This window comes from Oncorhynchus masou, chromosome 32, assembly GCF_036934945.1.
Source record: "Oncorhynchus masou masou isolate Uvic2021 chromosome 32, UVic_Omas_1.1, whole genome shotgun sequence".
Taxonomy (NCBI): Eukaryota; Metazoa; Chordata; class Actinopteri; order Salmoniformes; family Salmonidae; genus Oncorhynchus; species Oncorhynchus masou.
In genome coordinates, this window is record NC_088243.1 from 58,757,242 (window position 1) to 58,776,755 (window position 19,514).

The window sequence follows — 19,514 nt, forward strand, 5'->3', positions numbered from 1 at the left end:
CCGTTTCTCAGTAAACTATTAATTTAAAGCCACCCAGCTGCTCACTAGCCTATATCCTCTGGATAAAAAACTGTATGTTAAAACAGTATCTGACAATGCAGCAGCTCATATTGCATAATAGCTTACGCCTCAACGTAAATGCGCACATCGTACCAGGAAATGAAAAGTCGACTGCGGATCTGCAAGGGATAGGATGGTAGTGGATCAGATGATTATATAAAAGTATAATGTGCCCGTGTCACCAACGGATGATCGAGATGGTATGTCCGGTATCACTTTAAATGTTCACAACTCTCAGGATGGCGTATTTCTGCCTGCCGCTTATTTCCTGCTTGACCTTGTGAACTCGTCCGTGTGACCCGGAAAAATCACTTCCAATTCTCATATTTTATTTTGATATGCCTGGGCTTGTTATGTATTACCCAGACAGGATGTGACATCACCGGGTCCAAACGTCAGGACGGGCTACCTAGGATGTCCAGAACCCGTGCTGCTGGAGGATGCTTCCTCGCAGCGGGGTCCAGTGAAGTGATGCTCGCTGGAGGATGTAGGAGTGAACCAAGCAGGCGAGACAGAGGCACAGGAGACTGAGTGAGTCGCGTGCTGACTGAGCGCTTTTTAAAACCGGTCTACTTTCATCCACGCACAAGTTCAGATGCTATGCCACACTTTCCCCCTCAGTCTCACACCGGTGATGCAGTAAACGAGAGGTGTTATGGAGACAAATAACGTCCATGATGCCGCACTCTTTTGAGCCAAGGACAGGGCTGTAAATGTAAATGTAATGTAAAGGGCGACAATATATGTACTGCAATTAGATCGAAAGGGAACATTATCTATGTAACGATCTCAGCTTGAATGGCAGGTGCAATCGGCAGAAAACAGAGGGGGGATACGAGACGAGCTGAATAGCTTACCTAACTGTTTCGATTGTACTATAAATGTTATTGCGCATGTTGGAGCGATATTATGTGTTTTAAAAACGGAAATGTTTTCATATAAGATATTGTCTTGAAACCCTAAGGTTGCCAGATGAATTTACGAACTAGTGATAGGAAAATAAACACCCCGTGTTGGGATGAGTTGGTGCATCTCCTCCTCCGCGGGACAGCAGGACGCTCTGAGCCCGATTCTTTCGTGCGTCTAGGCTCAAATTACTGCATTCAATCACGTGGTGTTTGTTATTGTCCGCCCTCTTTCAACTGAGGTAGGCTTCTGTAGTGTGTGGGGGGAGCTGTTTATTTCATAACACTCTAGTGGAATATTCGGATGTCCTGCTGCACAAATCTATCAGGGCACGAATTTGATTGGATAATGAAGTGATATGCAGATCATATGAATACATTTTCTCCAAATAGGCCTAAATATTTCATCATTTGAAAGTATTTAGATGATTTACGCGAATGTACCACTGGGCACTGACGTCAATTCAACATCTTGAATTGAAATGAAATGACTTGGAAACAACGTTCATTCAACCAGTGTGTGCCCAGTGGGTAGGCTATCCTATAAGAATTCCCTCATGATTTGCATGCATAGTATGGTATCCATTATTTAATTGAATATCTGGTATTTTATGGAATATTTTAACTAGACTACTGATGCTGTGCGAATGGAGTAAACATTTCCATAACTGTACAATAATGCGCATTGCCTCCTGCATACCACTGTATATGAATGTAGCCTATGTGTGTGATGCGTTCGTGCAGCGACCTATGGGATTAAGAGTGTGTATGACTCAAGCTGCTGTTGCCTGCTCGTCTGGAGTGATAGCTCTATTGTTCATGGCTTGCGTGTAGACAGGGTGCTTAATCTCCAGGTCGACTGTGGCAACTCGTGGCTCAGTTTGCCTATGTAGCTAGGAGCCCAGGCTGCCTGCTATGCTGTAGACTGGGTTGGGGGTGGGGGGGGTGTGGCAGCTGGGCCAGGCCGGGCTAAGAGAGGCTAAGGGTAACAGTAGTAACTAAGCGCCTGGCCCTAGCATGGCCTATGGGCCCAGGAGTAATTAGCCAGGCAGAGCCAGCGAGCAGGGCCATATATTCAGGCTGCTGAAAGGTCCCGGGAGGGGGGTCTATTGCCGGCCGACAGGTGCAAGAGGGAGGTAGGCGTCAGGAGCCAGGGGAATCGAAACTAGAGATGGGGGCGAAGAGGGTAGCGTCTGCGTCCCTGGGGTCAGATAGCTCCACATACCCCCTCCTCCCCCATCCCTTGGGGGTCCGAAGCGAAAGCAAGTTCAAGAGCTTCTTCCTGTCCAGCCACTTTGTGTGTGTGTGTTGGGGTGGGGGTGGGGGTGGGGGTCAGTAGGATGTGTTATTGTGTATTATAATCATCATCTGTCTTACTATATCTAGCTCAGTCAGGGCGAGGGGGTGGGGGGGATCAGGGTAGATCCACCATGTATTCATTCATAGCATTCCATTACTCACCAAAACAAATGCTCCAGTCCTAATGATTACAACCATTTGACATGATTTCACACGTGCGATGATCTCACCCTTTGTTCCAGCTCCATACATGATCAGGTTATTTTGTTCTTTGTTTTTATCCCCACTGAGTACATAACTTGAAGTTTGATGGTGAAGTTGAAAGGCTTATAAAGGCTACTCGTCTTGCTGGGGAAAAAGGTACTGTATTGTTGCTGTGCAGTGTTTTTCTTCTCCCTGGCTGTTCTGCTTGAACTCCCTAATCCTGGTTACAGCCATTACAAATCCTGCTGTCTTGACGTGAGACTCCAGACAGGAGACTGGCTCTGCAACTTGGTTTCATTTAGCATTCCTTAGGGGTTTATGGGCAGGTGTTTAAAATTACGGGCAGGATATTTATTGGGAACTTTAAAGGCATTTTTTTGCTTACCTCTCAATTAGACAAAACACACACACTTTACGCAAGTCGCGCGCATACTCACACACGTGCATGAGTGCACACGCACAAACACACACATACACACTTTTTTTTACTGTCTCAAGTAAAGAGAGAAAATCCCCTGACCCTCTCTCTCTCTCTCTCTCTCTCTCTCTCTCCCTCTTTCTCTCTCTCACACCAGTACCCCTATTAGGCCAGGTCAGTATGTGATGTGGGTGGAAGGCAGGAAGGGATCTGTGACCTATAATTATGGGGGCTTAGCAGGAGCAGTGGCTCTTTGGCGCTTGGCTCAAATCAAGGTGCAGCCTGGAGTCTGGGGAGGCTGGGCGGCCAATGCCCCTCTGCAGCCCTCCATTCTGCAGCCTGGCTTGATTGCTGGCAGCTGGGTGAGCCATGTCAAGTGGCAGCCTGGGAAATGTGAAATCCCCTGATAAAGCGCAGAGCCCCTAAAAAGCCATGAATCTCTTGTAATGAGGAAAGTGATGGGGTTTGGGTGTGCTGAGCACGCAGGCAGCAGGGACTCACCATGCATGTGTGTTTGTGTGTGTGTGTGTGTGTGTGTTTGGGTGTATAGAAAGAAAGATAAAGTGGAAGTTTAGTGTGTGCGCTTGTGTGTGTGCGCCTATGCATGCGTGGGTGTGTGTGTGTGAGAGAGAGGAAGTCAGAGTGTGTGTACTTACTTAAACTTCCCTTTGCTCCCTGTGGAGCATAAGGCCGCTACAAGTCCATACCATGTGTGTTTGTGTGCGGGTGTGTTTGTGTGCGGGTGTGTTTGTGTGCGTTTGTGTGCGTGTGGAGGAGGAGGAGAAAGAGAGTGGAAGTCAGAGTGCACACGCTTGACTCCTCTAATCCTGGATTTGGAAGGATCCACACATTTCCAACAATGTAAATCCGGTAGTTAGGTCAGCACCACCACTGAGGTAGAGCTCAAATCTTCTCGGCTCACTCTACAAGCCATGGAGACATAATCACACTACACTAAATACCGGCTATGCCTCTCATGTACTACCATGCCCCTTTCCTTTCTAAACGACGTTAATACCCATGTATACCCTAATTTCAAGTCCCTTATTACAGTAAATACGCTAAATACAATAAGTAAATTCCTTCCTGAGAATAGTGGTATAATTCCTGATATTAATGCCGGCGTTCTGCTTTAGAATGATTCCAGAGCTGCTGTAGCAGTTAAACGCATTCCTGGTTTTATGGAGGTCATTATTCCTGTTTCTTAATCACCACCTCAGCTTTTATAACCTCCCTCAGCCTCAGTGTGTGGCTGGAGGGAAGGAACCACATGTGGGCACAAACCAGGAAACACAGGCCCACAAGAATAGGCCCTCTCTCCCCGCCTCCCAGATCAAACAGTCTGGGCTCTGTAAGCTCAGTGGGCTGAACACAATAGGCAAATGGCACAGCGAGAAGTGTTCTGCTGCATTTGATTGATGCCTATGAGAAGGTAAAGGGTACATTATTTTATATGATCCTGCTGGGGTTGTCAAAGAGAGATTGCGAGAGTATTATCGATGGATTTATGTGTAGAGAGCTGAATTCCCCACATACTGAAGGATTCATAAGTCACCTTACTGAACATTTACCCTGGTCGTATTAGTTACATCTTCAGGCTAATAATATACACTACATGTCACATATAAGCGGTGAACATATGATTGGCCATTAAGATATAAGCGTAGGATGGAGTGATGATGATCGGACTGTGGTTTGATGGATGAGTGGAAGGAAAGAGAGCAGCAGCTCTACAGTAACAGGGGCAGACTTGTGGTAGGCCAGCTCCATCCATCACCCTCTGCTTACACCGCTCGTTGTCCACCGACAACGGGGGAAAAGGTGGAGAGATGATTGAGGGGGGGTGATTAAGCTGAGCGGATGTTTGTGGGAGCGGTGACGGCCGTGGTGATTCCTCCATAAATCCCAGCTAGCCAGACTCTAACAGTCTATTTAAAGGGCATTAGCCTGGCCCTGGTTGAATAGGATCTATAATGTGTGAAGAGGCTTGTCTGCTCTGACCTGGTAGTAGGGGCTGATAGGGGCTCTTCTAGCAAACAGCTCTGCACTCTCAGCGACTAAATAAACCCTGCAGCCGGTTCGATGGGCGTCATGGGCGACATACGCTGTCAGGGGCCGACGTGCTTGACGCCATAATTCACGGGGCAACAGCCGTACTTGACGTTGAGGAGTGGGAATGCAGAGGTAGCGGGGGCCAGTGTTTTTAGGGGAGAGGGGTAGAGATACACCCCTCCGCTTGTTTACCCTGCTCATGAGGGTCCCCTGCCTGCTGCCAGGGCAATTATCACCTTGGAGGAATGTGGGACCTGCATGTTAAATTCCCCTTGACCCCCCTGGGGGAGGAGGTAAGGGTGTTGGACCCATGTCGGGGGAGTGGGGTGGCTGGGTGGGAGAGGAGGACCAGGGATGGTGGTCCAGATCCAGGGGGGGATTCCTAGATCTGTCAGTGCTTCTCTCCATCCTCCAGCTCCACATCAGCCCTCCAACCGACAAGGCAAACAGGATTTGCATCCATGGTGTATTTGCAATGCAAATGGTTTCCCTCCCTCCTCATTTTATTTGGAGACTCATCCCAGGGCAGTCCTCACACCGTGTACATAGAGGGTTTAGAGTGCACACAAGACCCAGACAAGAGAAAAGGCGAGAAGACATCTTGTTTAGCTGCCTCAGCAAGCGTTTGCTTGCTCTCCTCAGATATTAGCAAGCTAATTTGATTTATTTTATGCTTTTTATTTATTTATTGTTATTTCACCTTTATTTAACCCGGTAGGCTAGTTGAGAACAAGTTCTCATTTACAACTGCGACCTGGCCAAGATAAAGCAAAGCTGTGCGACACAAACGACAACACAGAGTTACACATGGAATAAACAAACATACAGTCAATAATACAATAGAAATTGTCTATATACAGTGTGTGCAAAGGAAGTAGGATAAGGGAGGTAAGGCAATGAATAGGCCATAGTGGCTAAATAAATTACAATATAGCAATAAAACACTGGAGTGATAAATGTGCAGAAGATGAGTGTGCAAGTAGAGATACTGGGGTGCAAAGGAGCAAACAAAATAAATCAAATAAATAACAGTATGGGGATGAGGTAGTTGGATGGGCTATTTACAGATGGGCTATGTACAGGTGCAGTGATCTGTGAGCTGTTCTGACAGCTGGTGCTTAAAGCTCGTGAGGGAGATATGAGTCTCCAGCTTCAGTGATTTTTGCAGTTCGTTCCAGTCATTGGCAGCAGAGACCTGGAAGGAAAGGCGGCCAAAGGAGGAATTGGCTTTGGGGGTGACCAGTGTAATATACCTGTGGAGCGCGTGCTATGGGTGGGTGCTGCTATGGTGACCAGTGAGCTGAGATAAGGCGGGGCTTTACCTAGCAAAGACTTATAGATGACTTGGAGCCAGTGGGTTTGGCGACCAATATGAAGCGAGGGCCAGCCAAGGAGAGCATACAGGTCGCAGTGGTGGGTAGTATATGGGGCTTTGGTGACAGAACGGATGGCACTGTGATAGACTGCATCCAATTTGCTGAGTGGAGTGTTGGAGGCTATTTTGTAAATGACATCGCCAAAGTCAAGGATCGGTAGAATAGTCAGTTTTATGAAGGTATGTTTGGCATGAGTGAAGGATGCTTTGTTGCGAAATAGGAAGCCGATTCTAGATTTAATTTTGGATTGGAGGTGCTTAATGTGAGTCTGAAAGGAGAGTTTACAGTCTAACCAGACACCTAGGTATTTGTGATCGGTTGAAGAGCATGCACTTAGTTTTACTTGTATTTAAGAGCAGTTGGAGGCGACGGAAGGAGAGTTGTATGGCATTGAAGCTCGTCTGGAGGTTAGTTAACACAGTGTCCAAAGAAGGTGTCGTCTGCGTAGAAGTGGATCAGAGAATCACCAGCAGCAAGAGTGACATCATTGATGTATACATAGAAAAGAGTCGGCCCGAGGTTTGAACCCTGTGGCACCCCCATAGAGACTGCCAGAGGCCCGGACAATAAGCCCTCCGATTTGACACACTGAACTCTGTCTGAGAAGTAGTTGGTGAACCAGGCAAGGCAGTCATTTGAGAAACCAAGGCTGTTGAGTCTGCCGATAAGAATGTGGTGATTGACAGAGTTGAAAGCCTTGGCCAGGTCGATGAATACAGCTGCACAGTGTCTCTTATCGATGGCGGTTATGATATCGTTTAGGACCTTAAGCGTGGCTGAGGTGCACCCATGACCAGCTCGGAAATCAGATTGCACATCAACATTTGTTTGCCACGTAAAAATGTTACGGTGTAATTAAAAAATATATGGTTTTGCCCAAACACTGGCATATTTTGAAGGCTTGAGCCATCTGCACTTTGAATGTGTTTGTTTGTGTTAAGGTGTTTTTAGTACACAAGTGTAAATCATATCTTTACAAGTGTACCGGTAAAGGCTGGCCGTTATACTCTGTGTATGTGTGTTTATGTTTGATGGTGTTTGTGTGTGTGAGGGCTCCAATGTGGCACAAATGGTATATTACAGTTACTGAAGGTCCAGGAGTGTGTATGTCTGTGTGTGTCTGGTGCAGTCCAGTCCAGAAGATCTATTTTTCTCATATTTCGTTACTTCCCTCCCCTTCTCCCATGTCTAATGTAGAAACAATTGTGGTTGGCTGTCTTGGGCATATATCATGTGCAGCATGAACATACTGTACAGTACATGACACCCATGAAAATCAACCCTGCACAGTACCCTCATTTTCAGACTATGGGATCTATTTCTGGCTTGCGCTGAGGCGCATGTATCAAATGCACATTATTTTGCAATTGTGTCATGTGTAAAAAATAGCGCACTGGCATTTTCCACCCCTTACACCAGGGTTGGCAATTTACCTGTCTAACACCAGCTCAGAAGTGGGAGGGGTGAAAATATTTGAGATGTGTCCTTAAAACATGTGCAAATATGCTATTTTCAGTAAGCGCAACTAGAGATATTTAATACCGACCTAAACATGGTCTTAGCGGTAACGCAGTTGGTAATGGCATTGATTTGAATAGCGGAGGCGCACACAGTAGCCTTATGCACATCACCAATGTTTTATTGAAATATCACGAGCAGGAAAACAGTCAAACCACATTCCCATTTTTTATTTATATTGGACATTAACTTTGTCCAGCTTCGGTAAAAGGTTTTGACTCATTATGTGCGATGTCCATTGGGTGAAAAGTGTCATGTCAGTGACAGTAGGGAGCCTGTTTAGGAACATCATGTTATTTAAAAAGGCTGCTTATTGTTTTTCTTCCGATTTTGTCTGTTGGACCTAACTGTCAAATTGCGATTCAGTGCTGAATCCGCTTGTAGGCTATATTTGCCTTTCAACGTGGCAATGTCACTGCTGGCCATATTCAACCTTTCAGCAGTGATATCTAAATTCGGCAAATTAAAAGAAACGTCCTCTCTGTCAACTGCGTTTATTTTCAGCAAACTTAGCATGTGTAAATATTTGTATGAACATAACAAGATTCAACAACTGAGACATAAACTGAACAAGTTCCACAGACATGTGACTAACAGAAATGGAATAATGTGTCCCTGAACAAAGGGGGGGTCAAAATCAAAAGTAAAAGTCACTATCTGGTATGGCCATCAGCAGCATTAAGTACTGCAGTGCATCTCCTCCTCGTGGACTGTATCAGATTTGCCAGTTCTTGCTGTGAGATGTTACCCCACTCTTATAACCAAGGCACCTGCAAGTTATACATTGAAATGTATTGCCCTGGTCACATCTGCAGCCTTCATGCCTCCTTGCAGCATGCCTAAGGCACATTCACGCAGATGAGCAGGGACCTTGGGCATCTTTCTTTTGGTGTTTTTCAGAGTCAGTAGAAAGGCCTCTTTAGTGTCCTAAGTTGTCATAACTGTGACTTTATTTGCCTACCATCTGTAAGCTGTTAGTGTCTTAACGACCGTTCCACAGGTGCATGTTCATTAATTGTTTATGGTTCATTGAACAAGCATGGGAAACAGTGTTTAAACCCTTTATAATGAAGATCTGTGAAGTTATTTGGAATTTTAGGAATTATCTTTGAACGACAGGGTCCTGAAAAATGTTTCTTTTTTTGATGAGTTTATATACAGTACCAGTTAAAAGTTTGGACACACTTACTCATTCAAGGGTTATTCTTTATTTCTTTATTTTGACTATTTTCTACATTGTAGATTAATAATGAAGACATCAAAACGATGAAATAACACATATTTAATCATGTAGTAACCAAAAAAGTGTTTAACAAATCAAAATATATTTATATTTGAGATTCTTCAAAGTAGCCACCCTTTGTCTTGATGACAGTTTTGCACACCCTTGGCATTCTCTCAATCAGCTTCATGAGGAATGCTTTTCCAAACAGTCTTGAAGGAGTTCTTATATATGCTGAACACTTTTCCTTCACTCTGTGGTCCAACTCATCCTAAACCATCCAAATTGGGTTGAGGTCAGGAAATTGTGGAGGCCAGGTCATCTGATGCAGCACTCCATCACTCTCCTTCTTAGTCAAATAGCCCTTACACAGCCTAGATGTGTGTTGGGTCATTGTCCTGTTGAAAAAGCGCAAACCAGATGGGATGGTGTATTGCTGCAGAATGCTGTGGTAGCCATGTTGGTTAAGTGTGCCTTGAATTCTAAATAAATCACTGACAGTGTCACCAGCCAAGCACCCCACACCACCGCACCTCCTCCTCCATGCTTCACGGTGGGAACTACCCATGCGGAGATCATCCGTTCACCTTCTCTGTGTCTCACAAAGACACGGCAGTTGCAACCAAAAATCTCCAATTTGGACTCATCAGACCAAAGGACAGATTTCCAACGGTCTAATGTCCATTGCTCATGTTTCTTGACCCAAGCAAGTCTCTTTTTATTATTGGTGTCCTTTAGTAGTGGTTTCTTTGCAGCAATTTGACCATGAAGGCCTGATTCACACAGTCTCTTCTGAACATTTGATGTTGAGATGTGTCTGTTACTTGAATTCTGTGAAGCATTTATTTGGGCTGCAATTTCTGAGGCTGGTAACTTTAATGAACTTATTCTCTGCAGCAGAGGCAACTCTGGATCTTCCTTTCCTGTGGCGGGCCTCATGAGAGCCCGTTTCATCATAGCGCTTGATGGTTTTTGCGACTGCACTTGAAGTTCTTGAAATGTTCCACATTGACTGCTTCATGTCTTAAAGTATTGATGGTCATTTCTCTTTGCTTATTTGAGCTGTTCTTGCCATAATATGGACTTGGTCTTTTACCAAATAGGGTTATCTTTTGTATACCACCCGACCTTGTCACAAGGAGCCAGGTATCTTACCTTGGCTCCTTGCTGCACTCGCATAACAGGTGGTCAGCCTGCCACGTAGTCTCCTCGTGGAGCCATAATCGGTGTCCAAAAAATGCTGATTACCGATTGTTATGAAAACTTGAAAATGGCCCTAATTAATCTGCCATTCTGATGAATCGGTCAACCTCTAACTGGTACTGTGTGTTTTGGGGGCAGTATAACGGTGAGTGGACATTTCCCCCTTTCGCTTTTTATTGGATATTTTTTCCAGCTCTTGTAAAAAAAGTTTGGACGTGTGTGAAACCCTCCATAGTCTGTTGTTTTAGGTCTGATATTATGTGCCCACGGGGAGCAATTATGGCACCTGTAACTGTATTTAGACGTTTAAAACAAGTTTATTTATATTTTATTAGACTTTGATTGGATTAATTCACTTTTTTTTTTTTTTGGTTTTATCAATAGTGCATTTAATCTGGTCTATTGACAGTGTTGGGCATGTCCTTGGCTCAGACATAATACATTTTATAGACATAGTGGGCCTTTTTCAGTGGGATTGCTGTGTTTGAACAATATCTTTCCATATTGAAGCCATTAAATTACTCAGAACAATGTGGATTGCAAACATGTTCAACAGAGTTACCTGATATGAAAATGGGGTCGCGGGAGAATTTCCAAAATCTTGGTAAAAAAAAGACGACTGTCATAATATCGTCTTTGTCTCTCAAAATCATTGTAATGTAAGGTTAACCTTAAAAATCGAAATGAAAATGATTCAAATCTAAAAGTTGAAATTCATCCAGAGAGTGCCCTTAGATTGTGGGAAAAGACGCACTTGACCGCTGCACTTGAATCATTTCCATGGTGAATGGCTAAACCCTCTATGCTATGAAACCACACACTAATGCAGACTGATATTACCGGCCGCAATTGAAATGCTGAAAACAATGTGTGGGGAGGCAGAAACTCACATCAGTACCTTTGTCAGGTAACACTGTGAAACTAAGAATTGATGCTATAGCTCTGACTGATTGACTCAAAAACTCCCCACCTTATGCTCTCTAAATAGATGTTAGCTGAAGACAGAGATGCCCATGCATTGACTTTTGTTTGCTACATGTTGGGGGATGCTATTCACGATGACATATTGTTCTGCCTCTCGATTCCCGAGCATGAAACGGCACAGGGGATGTTCAGTGTGCTGTGTGGCTATATTGACAAAAAACTGATTACATGTGATCGAACAATGGGCTTTTGCACAGATGGTGCTCAATCTATCATGGGACGGCGGGCAGGCCTCTGCACTCTCGTTATGAATGTGACTCCCTCTGTCATATGGACGCATTGTATGATACACCCACTGAGCTATAATGGATACACCGTGAGCAACTGGAAGCAGAAGAGCTGTTCGCAGAATTTGGAGATATGCAGCAGGTAACTTTGATTTTAAACTACACTACATGACCAAAGGTATGTGGACACCTGCTCGTGGAACATCTCATTCCAAAATCATGGCATTAATATGGAGTTGGTTTTCCCTTTGCTGCTATAACAGCCTCCACTCTTCTGGGAAGGCTTTCCATTAGATGTTGGAACATTGCTGTGGGGACTTCCTTCCATTCAGCAACAAGAGCATTAGGGAAGTCAGGCACTGATATGGGCGATTAGACCTGACTCACATTCAGCGTTCCAATTTATCCCATAGGTGTTCGATGGGGTTGAGGTCAGGGCTCTGTGCAGGCCTGTCAAGTTCTTCCACACCGATCTCGACAAACCATTTCTGTATGGACCTTGCATTGTGCACGGGGGCATTGTCATGCTGAAACAAGAAAGGGCCTTCCCCAAACTGTTGCCACAAAGTTGGAAGCACAGAATCGTCTAGAATATCATTGTATGCTGTAGCGTTAAGATTTCCCTTCACTGGAACTAAGGGGCCTAGCCTGAACCATGAAAAACAGCCCCAGACCAATATTTCTCCTCCACCACACTTTACAGTTGGCACTATGCATTGGGGCAGGAAGCGTTCTATTGGTATCCAATGGTGAATTGTGATTCATCACTCCAGAGTCCAATGGCGGCGAGCTTTACACCACTCCAGCCGAAGCTTGGCATTGTGCATAGTGACATTAGGCTTGTGTGCGGCTTCTCGGCCATGGAAACCCATTTCATGAAGCTCCCAACGAACAGTTATTGTGCTGACGTTGCTTCCAGAGGCAGTTAACTGCCACTGAACAAGGCAGTTAACCCACTGTTCCTAGACCGTCATTGAAATTAGGAATTTGTTCTTAACTGACTTGCTTATGGAGATATGGGATCAGAGCATGACAATGATCTATTTCACACCGAGGCTTGGTGGTTATTGAGTGGGAGTGTTGGAAAGATTTTTCGAATTGAGAGAGTAACTGTTGTCATTCGCAATTAATGTAAAAAACAGACTTTGTGTGTATTTCCTTGCCTATGAACGCTGCATTCGGAAAGTATTCAGACCCCTTCCCTTTGTCCACATTTTGTTACGTTACACCCTTATTCTAAAATGTATTAAATAAAACATTTTCCTCATCAATCTACAGACAATATCCTTTAATGACAAAGCGAAAACAGGTTTTTGTAAATGTTTGCAAATGTATAAAAAAACGAAAAAATAAATAACATATGCACATAAGTATTCAGACCCTTTGCTATGAGACTCGAAGTTGAGCTCAGTTGCATCTTGTTTCCATTGATCATCCTTGAGATGTTTCTACAACTTGATTGGAGTCCACCTGTGGTAAATCCAATTGATTGGACATGGTTTGGAAAGGCACACACCTGTTAATATAAAGTCCCACAGTTGTCAGTGCATGTCAGAGCAAAAACCAAGCCATGAGATCAAAGGAATTGTCCTTAGAGCCTTGAAACAGATCTGGGGAATGGTATCAAAAAAATATACAGCATTGAAGTTCCCCAAGAACACAGTGGAACCACCAAGACTCTTCCTAGAGCTGGCTGCCCGGCCAAACTGAGCAATCGGGGGAGAGGTGCTTTGATTAGGGAGGTGACCATGAACTCAATGGTCATTCTGACAGAGCTCCAGAGTTCCTCTGTGGAGATGAGATGAGAGATGAGAGAACCATCCAGAAGGACTCTGCAGCACTCCTCCAATCAGGCCTTTATGGTAGAGTGGCCAGATGGAAGCCACTCCTCTGTAAAAAGCACATGACAGCCCACTTGGAGTTTGCCAAAAGGCACCTAAAGGACTCTCAGACCATGAGAAACAAGATTCTCAGGTCTGATGAAACCAAGATTAAACTCTTTGAATGCCATGAGTCAAGTCTGAAGAAAACTTGGCACCATCCCTACGGTGAAGCAGGGTGGTGGCAGCATGTGTGGATGTTTTTCAGCGGCAGGGACTGGGAGACTAGTCAGGATCGAGGGAAAGATGAACGGAGCAAAGTACAGAGAGACCTTGATGAGAACTTGCTCCAGAGCATTAATGACCTCAGACTGGGAATGAAGGTTCACCTTCCAACAGGACAACGACCCTAAGAACACAGGCTGTAATGTAACAACATGTGGAAAAAGTCAAGGTATCTGAATACTTTACGAATTCACTGTAACAGACAGCATGCAGGGAAAATACAAAATAATTCTACAGATGAATGACTGAATCAGTGAAATCTATTTAACTGTTATCCTGGCTCGGTTGACATGCCGGTAAGTGAAATCTAACAGCTGATCGAGCTGTCATGTGACCGAAAGCTGCAGACAACGCATTTACGGGTCACTATGGAGGAGTTTTGATTCCTGACTCAAAGGGAATACTGTTACGTCTCCCTCCGAGCATTAAAACTCATGGAACACGGATTCAGTGCTGTCGTTTGCATTAAAAAACAAATATCGATCCAGGTTGGATGTGACAGGAAAGATGAGGTGCACACTGTCAACCACGCCCCCTGACTTCGAGAAGCTCTGGCGTTACATGCATCATGGACACCTATCTCATTTTTGGTGGTGAGATAAGAACAAATATGTCATTCTAATTAGCAATTGACTGTCCTAAACCCACATAAAAAAAAGATATGATAGTGAGTTGAGAATACTGTTAGAATGTTTTGCAATTGACTGCCATTGCCCCAAATAAAAAAGTAAACATTGGCTGTGGGGTCTAGCCTCGACACAACTGCAACTTATTTATTAATCAAAACCCAGCCCTTTCATGCAACCACCAGCTACTGTACCCATAATTATGTTTGTGAAAGTAGCAAAAATGTTACTGACACACTCCAACCGTGTGCTACCAGGGTTAACCAGAGTGCTACCAGGGTTAAGATTTACATTTTTATTTTCTCTTCGACAGCTATTAAGTGGTCTGCTCAAGATGCTGTGCAACTAAAAATAAGGTACAATTATGAGAAAAACATTTATTTCTAGTCATGATGATAGACAGTGTTGACTGATAGCTAGGCGTGCTTTAGCTTGTTGCTCAGTTTGAGGCCAGTGAAAGTGGTCATACTAAAGTCTCTCTCCTCATCTCACCTCAGTTCTCCTCTAGACCAGCCACTGCTCTCCGCTGTGCTATGTCCTGAGTACTCTGTGTTAAGCTGGCTCATTCATTAACTCTGCTATGTGGGCAGCCACCCTTGAACACCAAGCCTAAACACATTGTGACAAACCAGAGTATCCCCGCAGTGTCATCAGATCACCTCGCCACTTTCAATTAGTGCCAGTCCAACACCACCTCTCCTTTAAGACCGCAGAGGGTCCTCACATAGTAGACCTGGTCTCCTCCCACTGACCTGTCCCTGTGCAGTAGGGTGAAGTTAACTCTAGGCACTGATCTAAGGTTATTATTGTGTGTCTCTCTCTAATGGTTAAGGTTAGGATTTGGGGATAGTAAGCTGATCCTACTACCAGAAGCTGTCCCGGAGACCCTATTTTTTTTCATTATTTATTTACAGGCAGGCAGCCAACACCCAACCTGTCTTATGAAGACCCCAGTCCATAAACATAGGAGTGACAGTCGAGTATGGGACCCTCCTGGATTCAGTCAAGCCCCCCTGCCCCACCTACTCACCAGGTGGTGAACTTCACCGTTGTCATGGAAACACACTTTTCCCCTTCCCTAAGCCCCCTCCCAGCGTTGTGGCTCTCTCTGCTCTCCCCAAACTGCACAGTAATGGCCATGGGCTGAGGGGCTTTTTAGTAACTCTGCATGTAGTGTACAGTACAGTACCCTATAGTGACTCTATAATCAGGAATGCATTTGTCCCAAGGACTTTATATAATGAATGATTTCTTTAAGTGCTTTCTTCCTTTAAAATCAGGTCAGATGTGGATTTGATTAAATCTGTTTGCAGTATATTCAGTTTTGCTTCCATTTGCAGGTTTTTCTTTTGGTTTAGAATAGCAGAATTTACAGTAGAAAAATTAGTCAGGTTATTTTGCTCTGGTTAAAGATTAATCGACGCAAACATACTACTTCTAAGGTGAACTCCTCATACTGATCTCTAACTAGTCTGTCTGACTGGAGAGATTGACTTCGCACACTTCTGTCTGCCTGTGTGTGCACACTGCACACTTACTAGACTAGAGCACTCATCCAGACTCACACACACCCACTCACAGAAGCTCTCTCACACACACACACACACACACACACACACACACACACACACACACACACACACACACACACACACACACACACACACACACACACACACACACACACACACACACACACACACACACACACACACACACACACACACACACACACACTCACAACACACCCAGGCAGTCTGACCAGCCACACACACATGCACGCTCTCGAGAGAATAATAGAGCGAGAGGGATTTCATGGAAGATGACTAACAGGGAAATCTTAAGGTTACTTGCATAACTCCTGTTCTCTGATGTAAGGAGGGAGATACAGAAGTTTACATACACTTAGGTTGGAGTTATTAAAAGTATTTTTTCAACCACTCCACACATTTCTTGTTAATTAACAAACTAGTTTTGGCAAGTAGGTTAGGACATCTACTTTGTGCATGGCACAAGTAATTTTCCAGCAATTGCTTACAGACAGGTTATTTCACTTATAATTCACTGTATCACAATTCCAGTGGGTCAGAAGTTGACACACACTAAGTTCACTGTGCCTTTATACAGCTGTGGAAATTCCAGAAAAGGATGTCATGGCTTTAGAAGCTTCTGATAGGCTAATTGACATCATTTGAGTCAATTGGAGGTGTACCTGTGGATGTATTTCAAGGCATACCTTCCAACTCAGTGCCTCTTTGCTTGACATCACAGGAAAATCAAAAGAAATCAGCCAAGACTGCGTTTACATACACTCAGTTAGTATTTGGTAGCATTGCCTTCAAATTGTTTAACTTGGGTCAAATGTTTCAGGTAAGAGATCTTCTGTTGAAACTGACAATTAATCTTGATGGTTTGTACAGTCGTCTCAAATAAAACTGTGAAGGACCTCGGCGTTACTCTGGACCCTGATCTCTATTTTGACGAACATATCAAGACTGCTTCAAGGACATATTTTTTTCCATTTACGTAACATTGCAAAAATCAGAAACTTTCTGTCCAAAAATGATGCAGAAAAATTAATCCATGCATTGTTACTTCTAGGTTAGACTACTGCAATGCTCTACTTTCCAGCTACCTGGATAAAGCACTAGATACACTTCAGTTAGTGCTAAATACGGCTGCTAGAATCCTGACTAGAACCAAAAAAATATATCATATTACTCCAGTGCTAGCCTCCCTACACTGGCTTCCTGTTAAGGCAAGAGCTGATTTCAAGGTTTTACTGTTAACCTGCAAAGCATCAAAGTGCTCAAAGTGCTGTACAGAAACCCAGCCTGATACCCCCGGACAGGGCCAAACAGGAAGGATATAACCCCACCCACTTTGCCAAAGCACAGCCCCCACACCACTAAAGGGATATCTTCAACCACCAATTTACCATCCTGAGACAAGGCTGAGTATAGCCCACAAAGATCTCCGCCATTGCACAAGCCAATGGGGGGGCGCCAACCCAGACAAGAAGATCACGTCAGTGACTCAACCCACTCAAGAGACGCACCCCTCCCAGGGACGGCATGGAAGAGCGCCAGTGACTCGGCCCCTGTAATAGGGTTAGAGGGAGGGGAACCGGCCAGGCAGAGACAGCAAGGGCGGTTCGTTGCTCCAGAGCCTTTCCGTTCACCTTCACACTCCTGGGCCAGACTACACTCAATCATATGACCCACTGAAGAGATGAGTCTTCAGTAAAGACTTAAAGGTTGAGACCGAGTCTGTGTCTCTCACATGGGTAGGCAGACCATTCCATAAACATGGAGCTCTATAGGAGAAAGCCCTGCCTCCAGCTGTTTGCTTAGAAATTCTAGGGACAATTAGGAGGCCTGCGTCTTGTGATCATAGCGTACGTGTAGGTATGTACGGCAGGACAAAATCGGAAAGATAGGTAGGAGCAAGCCCATGTAATGCTTTGTAGGTTAGCAGTAAAACCTTGAAATCAGCCCTTGCCTTAACAAGAAGCCAGTGTAGGGAGGCTAGCACTGGAGTAATATGATATATTTTGGGTTCTAGTCAAGATTCTAGCAGCTGTATTTAGCACTAACTGAAGTTTATTTAGTGCTTTATCCGGGTAGCCGGAAAGTAGAGCATTGCAGTAGCCTAACCTGGAAGTAACAAAAGCATGGATTAATTTTTCTGCATCATTTTTGGACAGAAAGTTTCTGATTTTTGCAATGCTACATAGATGGAAAAGATCTGTCCTTGAAACAGTCTTGATAGGTTCGTCGAAAGAGATTAGGGTCCAGAGTAATGCAGAGGTCCTTCACAGTTTTATTTGAGACAACTGTACAAACCGTCAAGATTAATTTTCAGATTCATCAGAAGATCTCTTACCTGAAAGGTTTGACCCAAGTTAAACAATTTGAAGGCAATGCTACCAAATACTAATTGAGTGTATGTAAACCTCTGTGGTGATCCTAACTGACCTAAGACAGCGATTTTTTTACTCGGATTAAATGTCAGGAATTGTGAAAAACTGAGTTTAAATGTACTTGGCTAAGGTGTATGTAAACTTTCGACATGTCACATGTTGGGGTCTGCTAGGACCTCCTGCACTCTCTGAAGTACCTATCAAAAGCATCTGTTGGAGACAGACAGAGTGACAAATGAGGTGAGACCATCAATTCCATAAAAAGAGCCACTCTCCCGCCATCTGGTTATCAGATATCAGAGAACTGGGTTTACACAGGTAACCTTAAAATCTCTTTAAATGTTTTGTTTCGATATCTCACATGTGGGGATTAGCATTAGTCCTGAAACTAAGTATACACCGAATGGTGCAGAGACAACCCAACGGGGAAAAGCCTCATAACAAAGTGACGGGAAGCTCAATACAAGGCGCATACAAGCTCAGTATAATGAGATATGCCCCAAAAACAGTGCCCAAAATATAAACTCCTCTTACTTTAGAGTGCCCGGTCAGTCCCCTCTGAAGGCTGTCACCGTCACCATTATAAATCAGTATAATGGTCCCCAGGATCCAGCAGGATATCTTCAAATAGAGAAGGGTCCACCATCTTCCGAGGATGGTTGCCCAATGAGCAAAGAGCATGACACCCTTGCCCGAGGTCTCCTATAATCCAAGTAAATAAGGACGTATTGGACAACGACGGGGACACCTTTCTAGGAAAGACGACAGGTGAAAAGCCATAGGTTCCAATTTATGACAATGGGAAATAGTCAACCCAGGCCATGGATGGGGTGAGGTACATTAAACTGGAAAAACCCCTGGGCAAACCACGGCGCAAACAGTGGCTGGTAGATGCTGCGAAAGGATCTTAAGAACAATGGACATGTCCCAGGATGAGCTAACGGCTTAGAGACTGGGTGTAAGCGACGTGCCCCCCTTAGAGATGACACAACAATTATGGTAAACTCTATAGCTGTCGGGGCCTTGGCAGGCCGAGAAAGAGGCTAAAGGACCTTAACCGCCGATGAACCTTCTGTCTGTACAAAAGCTCCTGCAAGGAGCATGGGACCACGGAAAACAGAGTGTAGGAAGGAACTGTATAGTCACACCACTTCTCCACTGTAAAACAGAGAGCATGCATTGGGGTTGGCACTCTTTTCCAAGAGTGTATAAGCCCTGCATGATGACTGACTGCCGACTGGAGAATCACTGGTCATCGAGGAGATCTAAGATGAAGAGGGAAACCATACGGCATTACCCAATTTTCCTGGGACTGTCAGATCTTCAAACCCCAAACGGCGTGCTCACCATGTTTTGGGATGGGAGCTCCCCGGGCTTTCATAGAATCGTTGCT

General features: G+C 44.5%; 1 long non-coding RNA gene across 1 annotated transcript in view; it reads left to right on the forward strand.

Moving 5' to 3' along the window:
* The first annotated feature begins 204 nt into the window (after positions 1–204).
* LOC135526330 (uncharacterized) overlaps positions 205–19,514 on the forward strand; it is a 137,376-nt gene continuing 118,066 nt past the window's right edge. The window contains exon 1 of the long non-coding RNA XR_010453284.1: positions 205–591. This is a non-coding gene — a long non-coding RNA (uncharacterized LOC135526330). The remainder of the gene's footprint in view (positions 592–19,514) is intronic.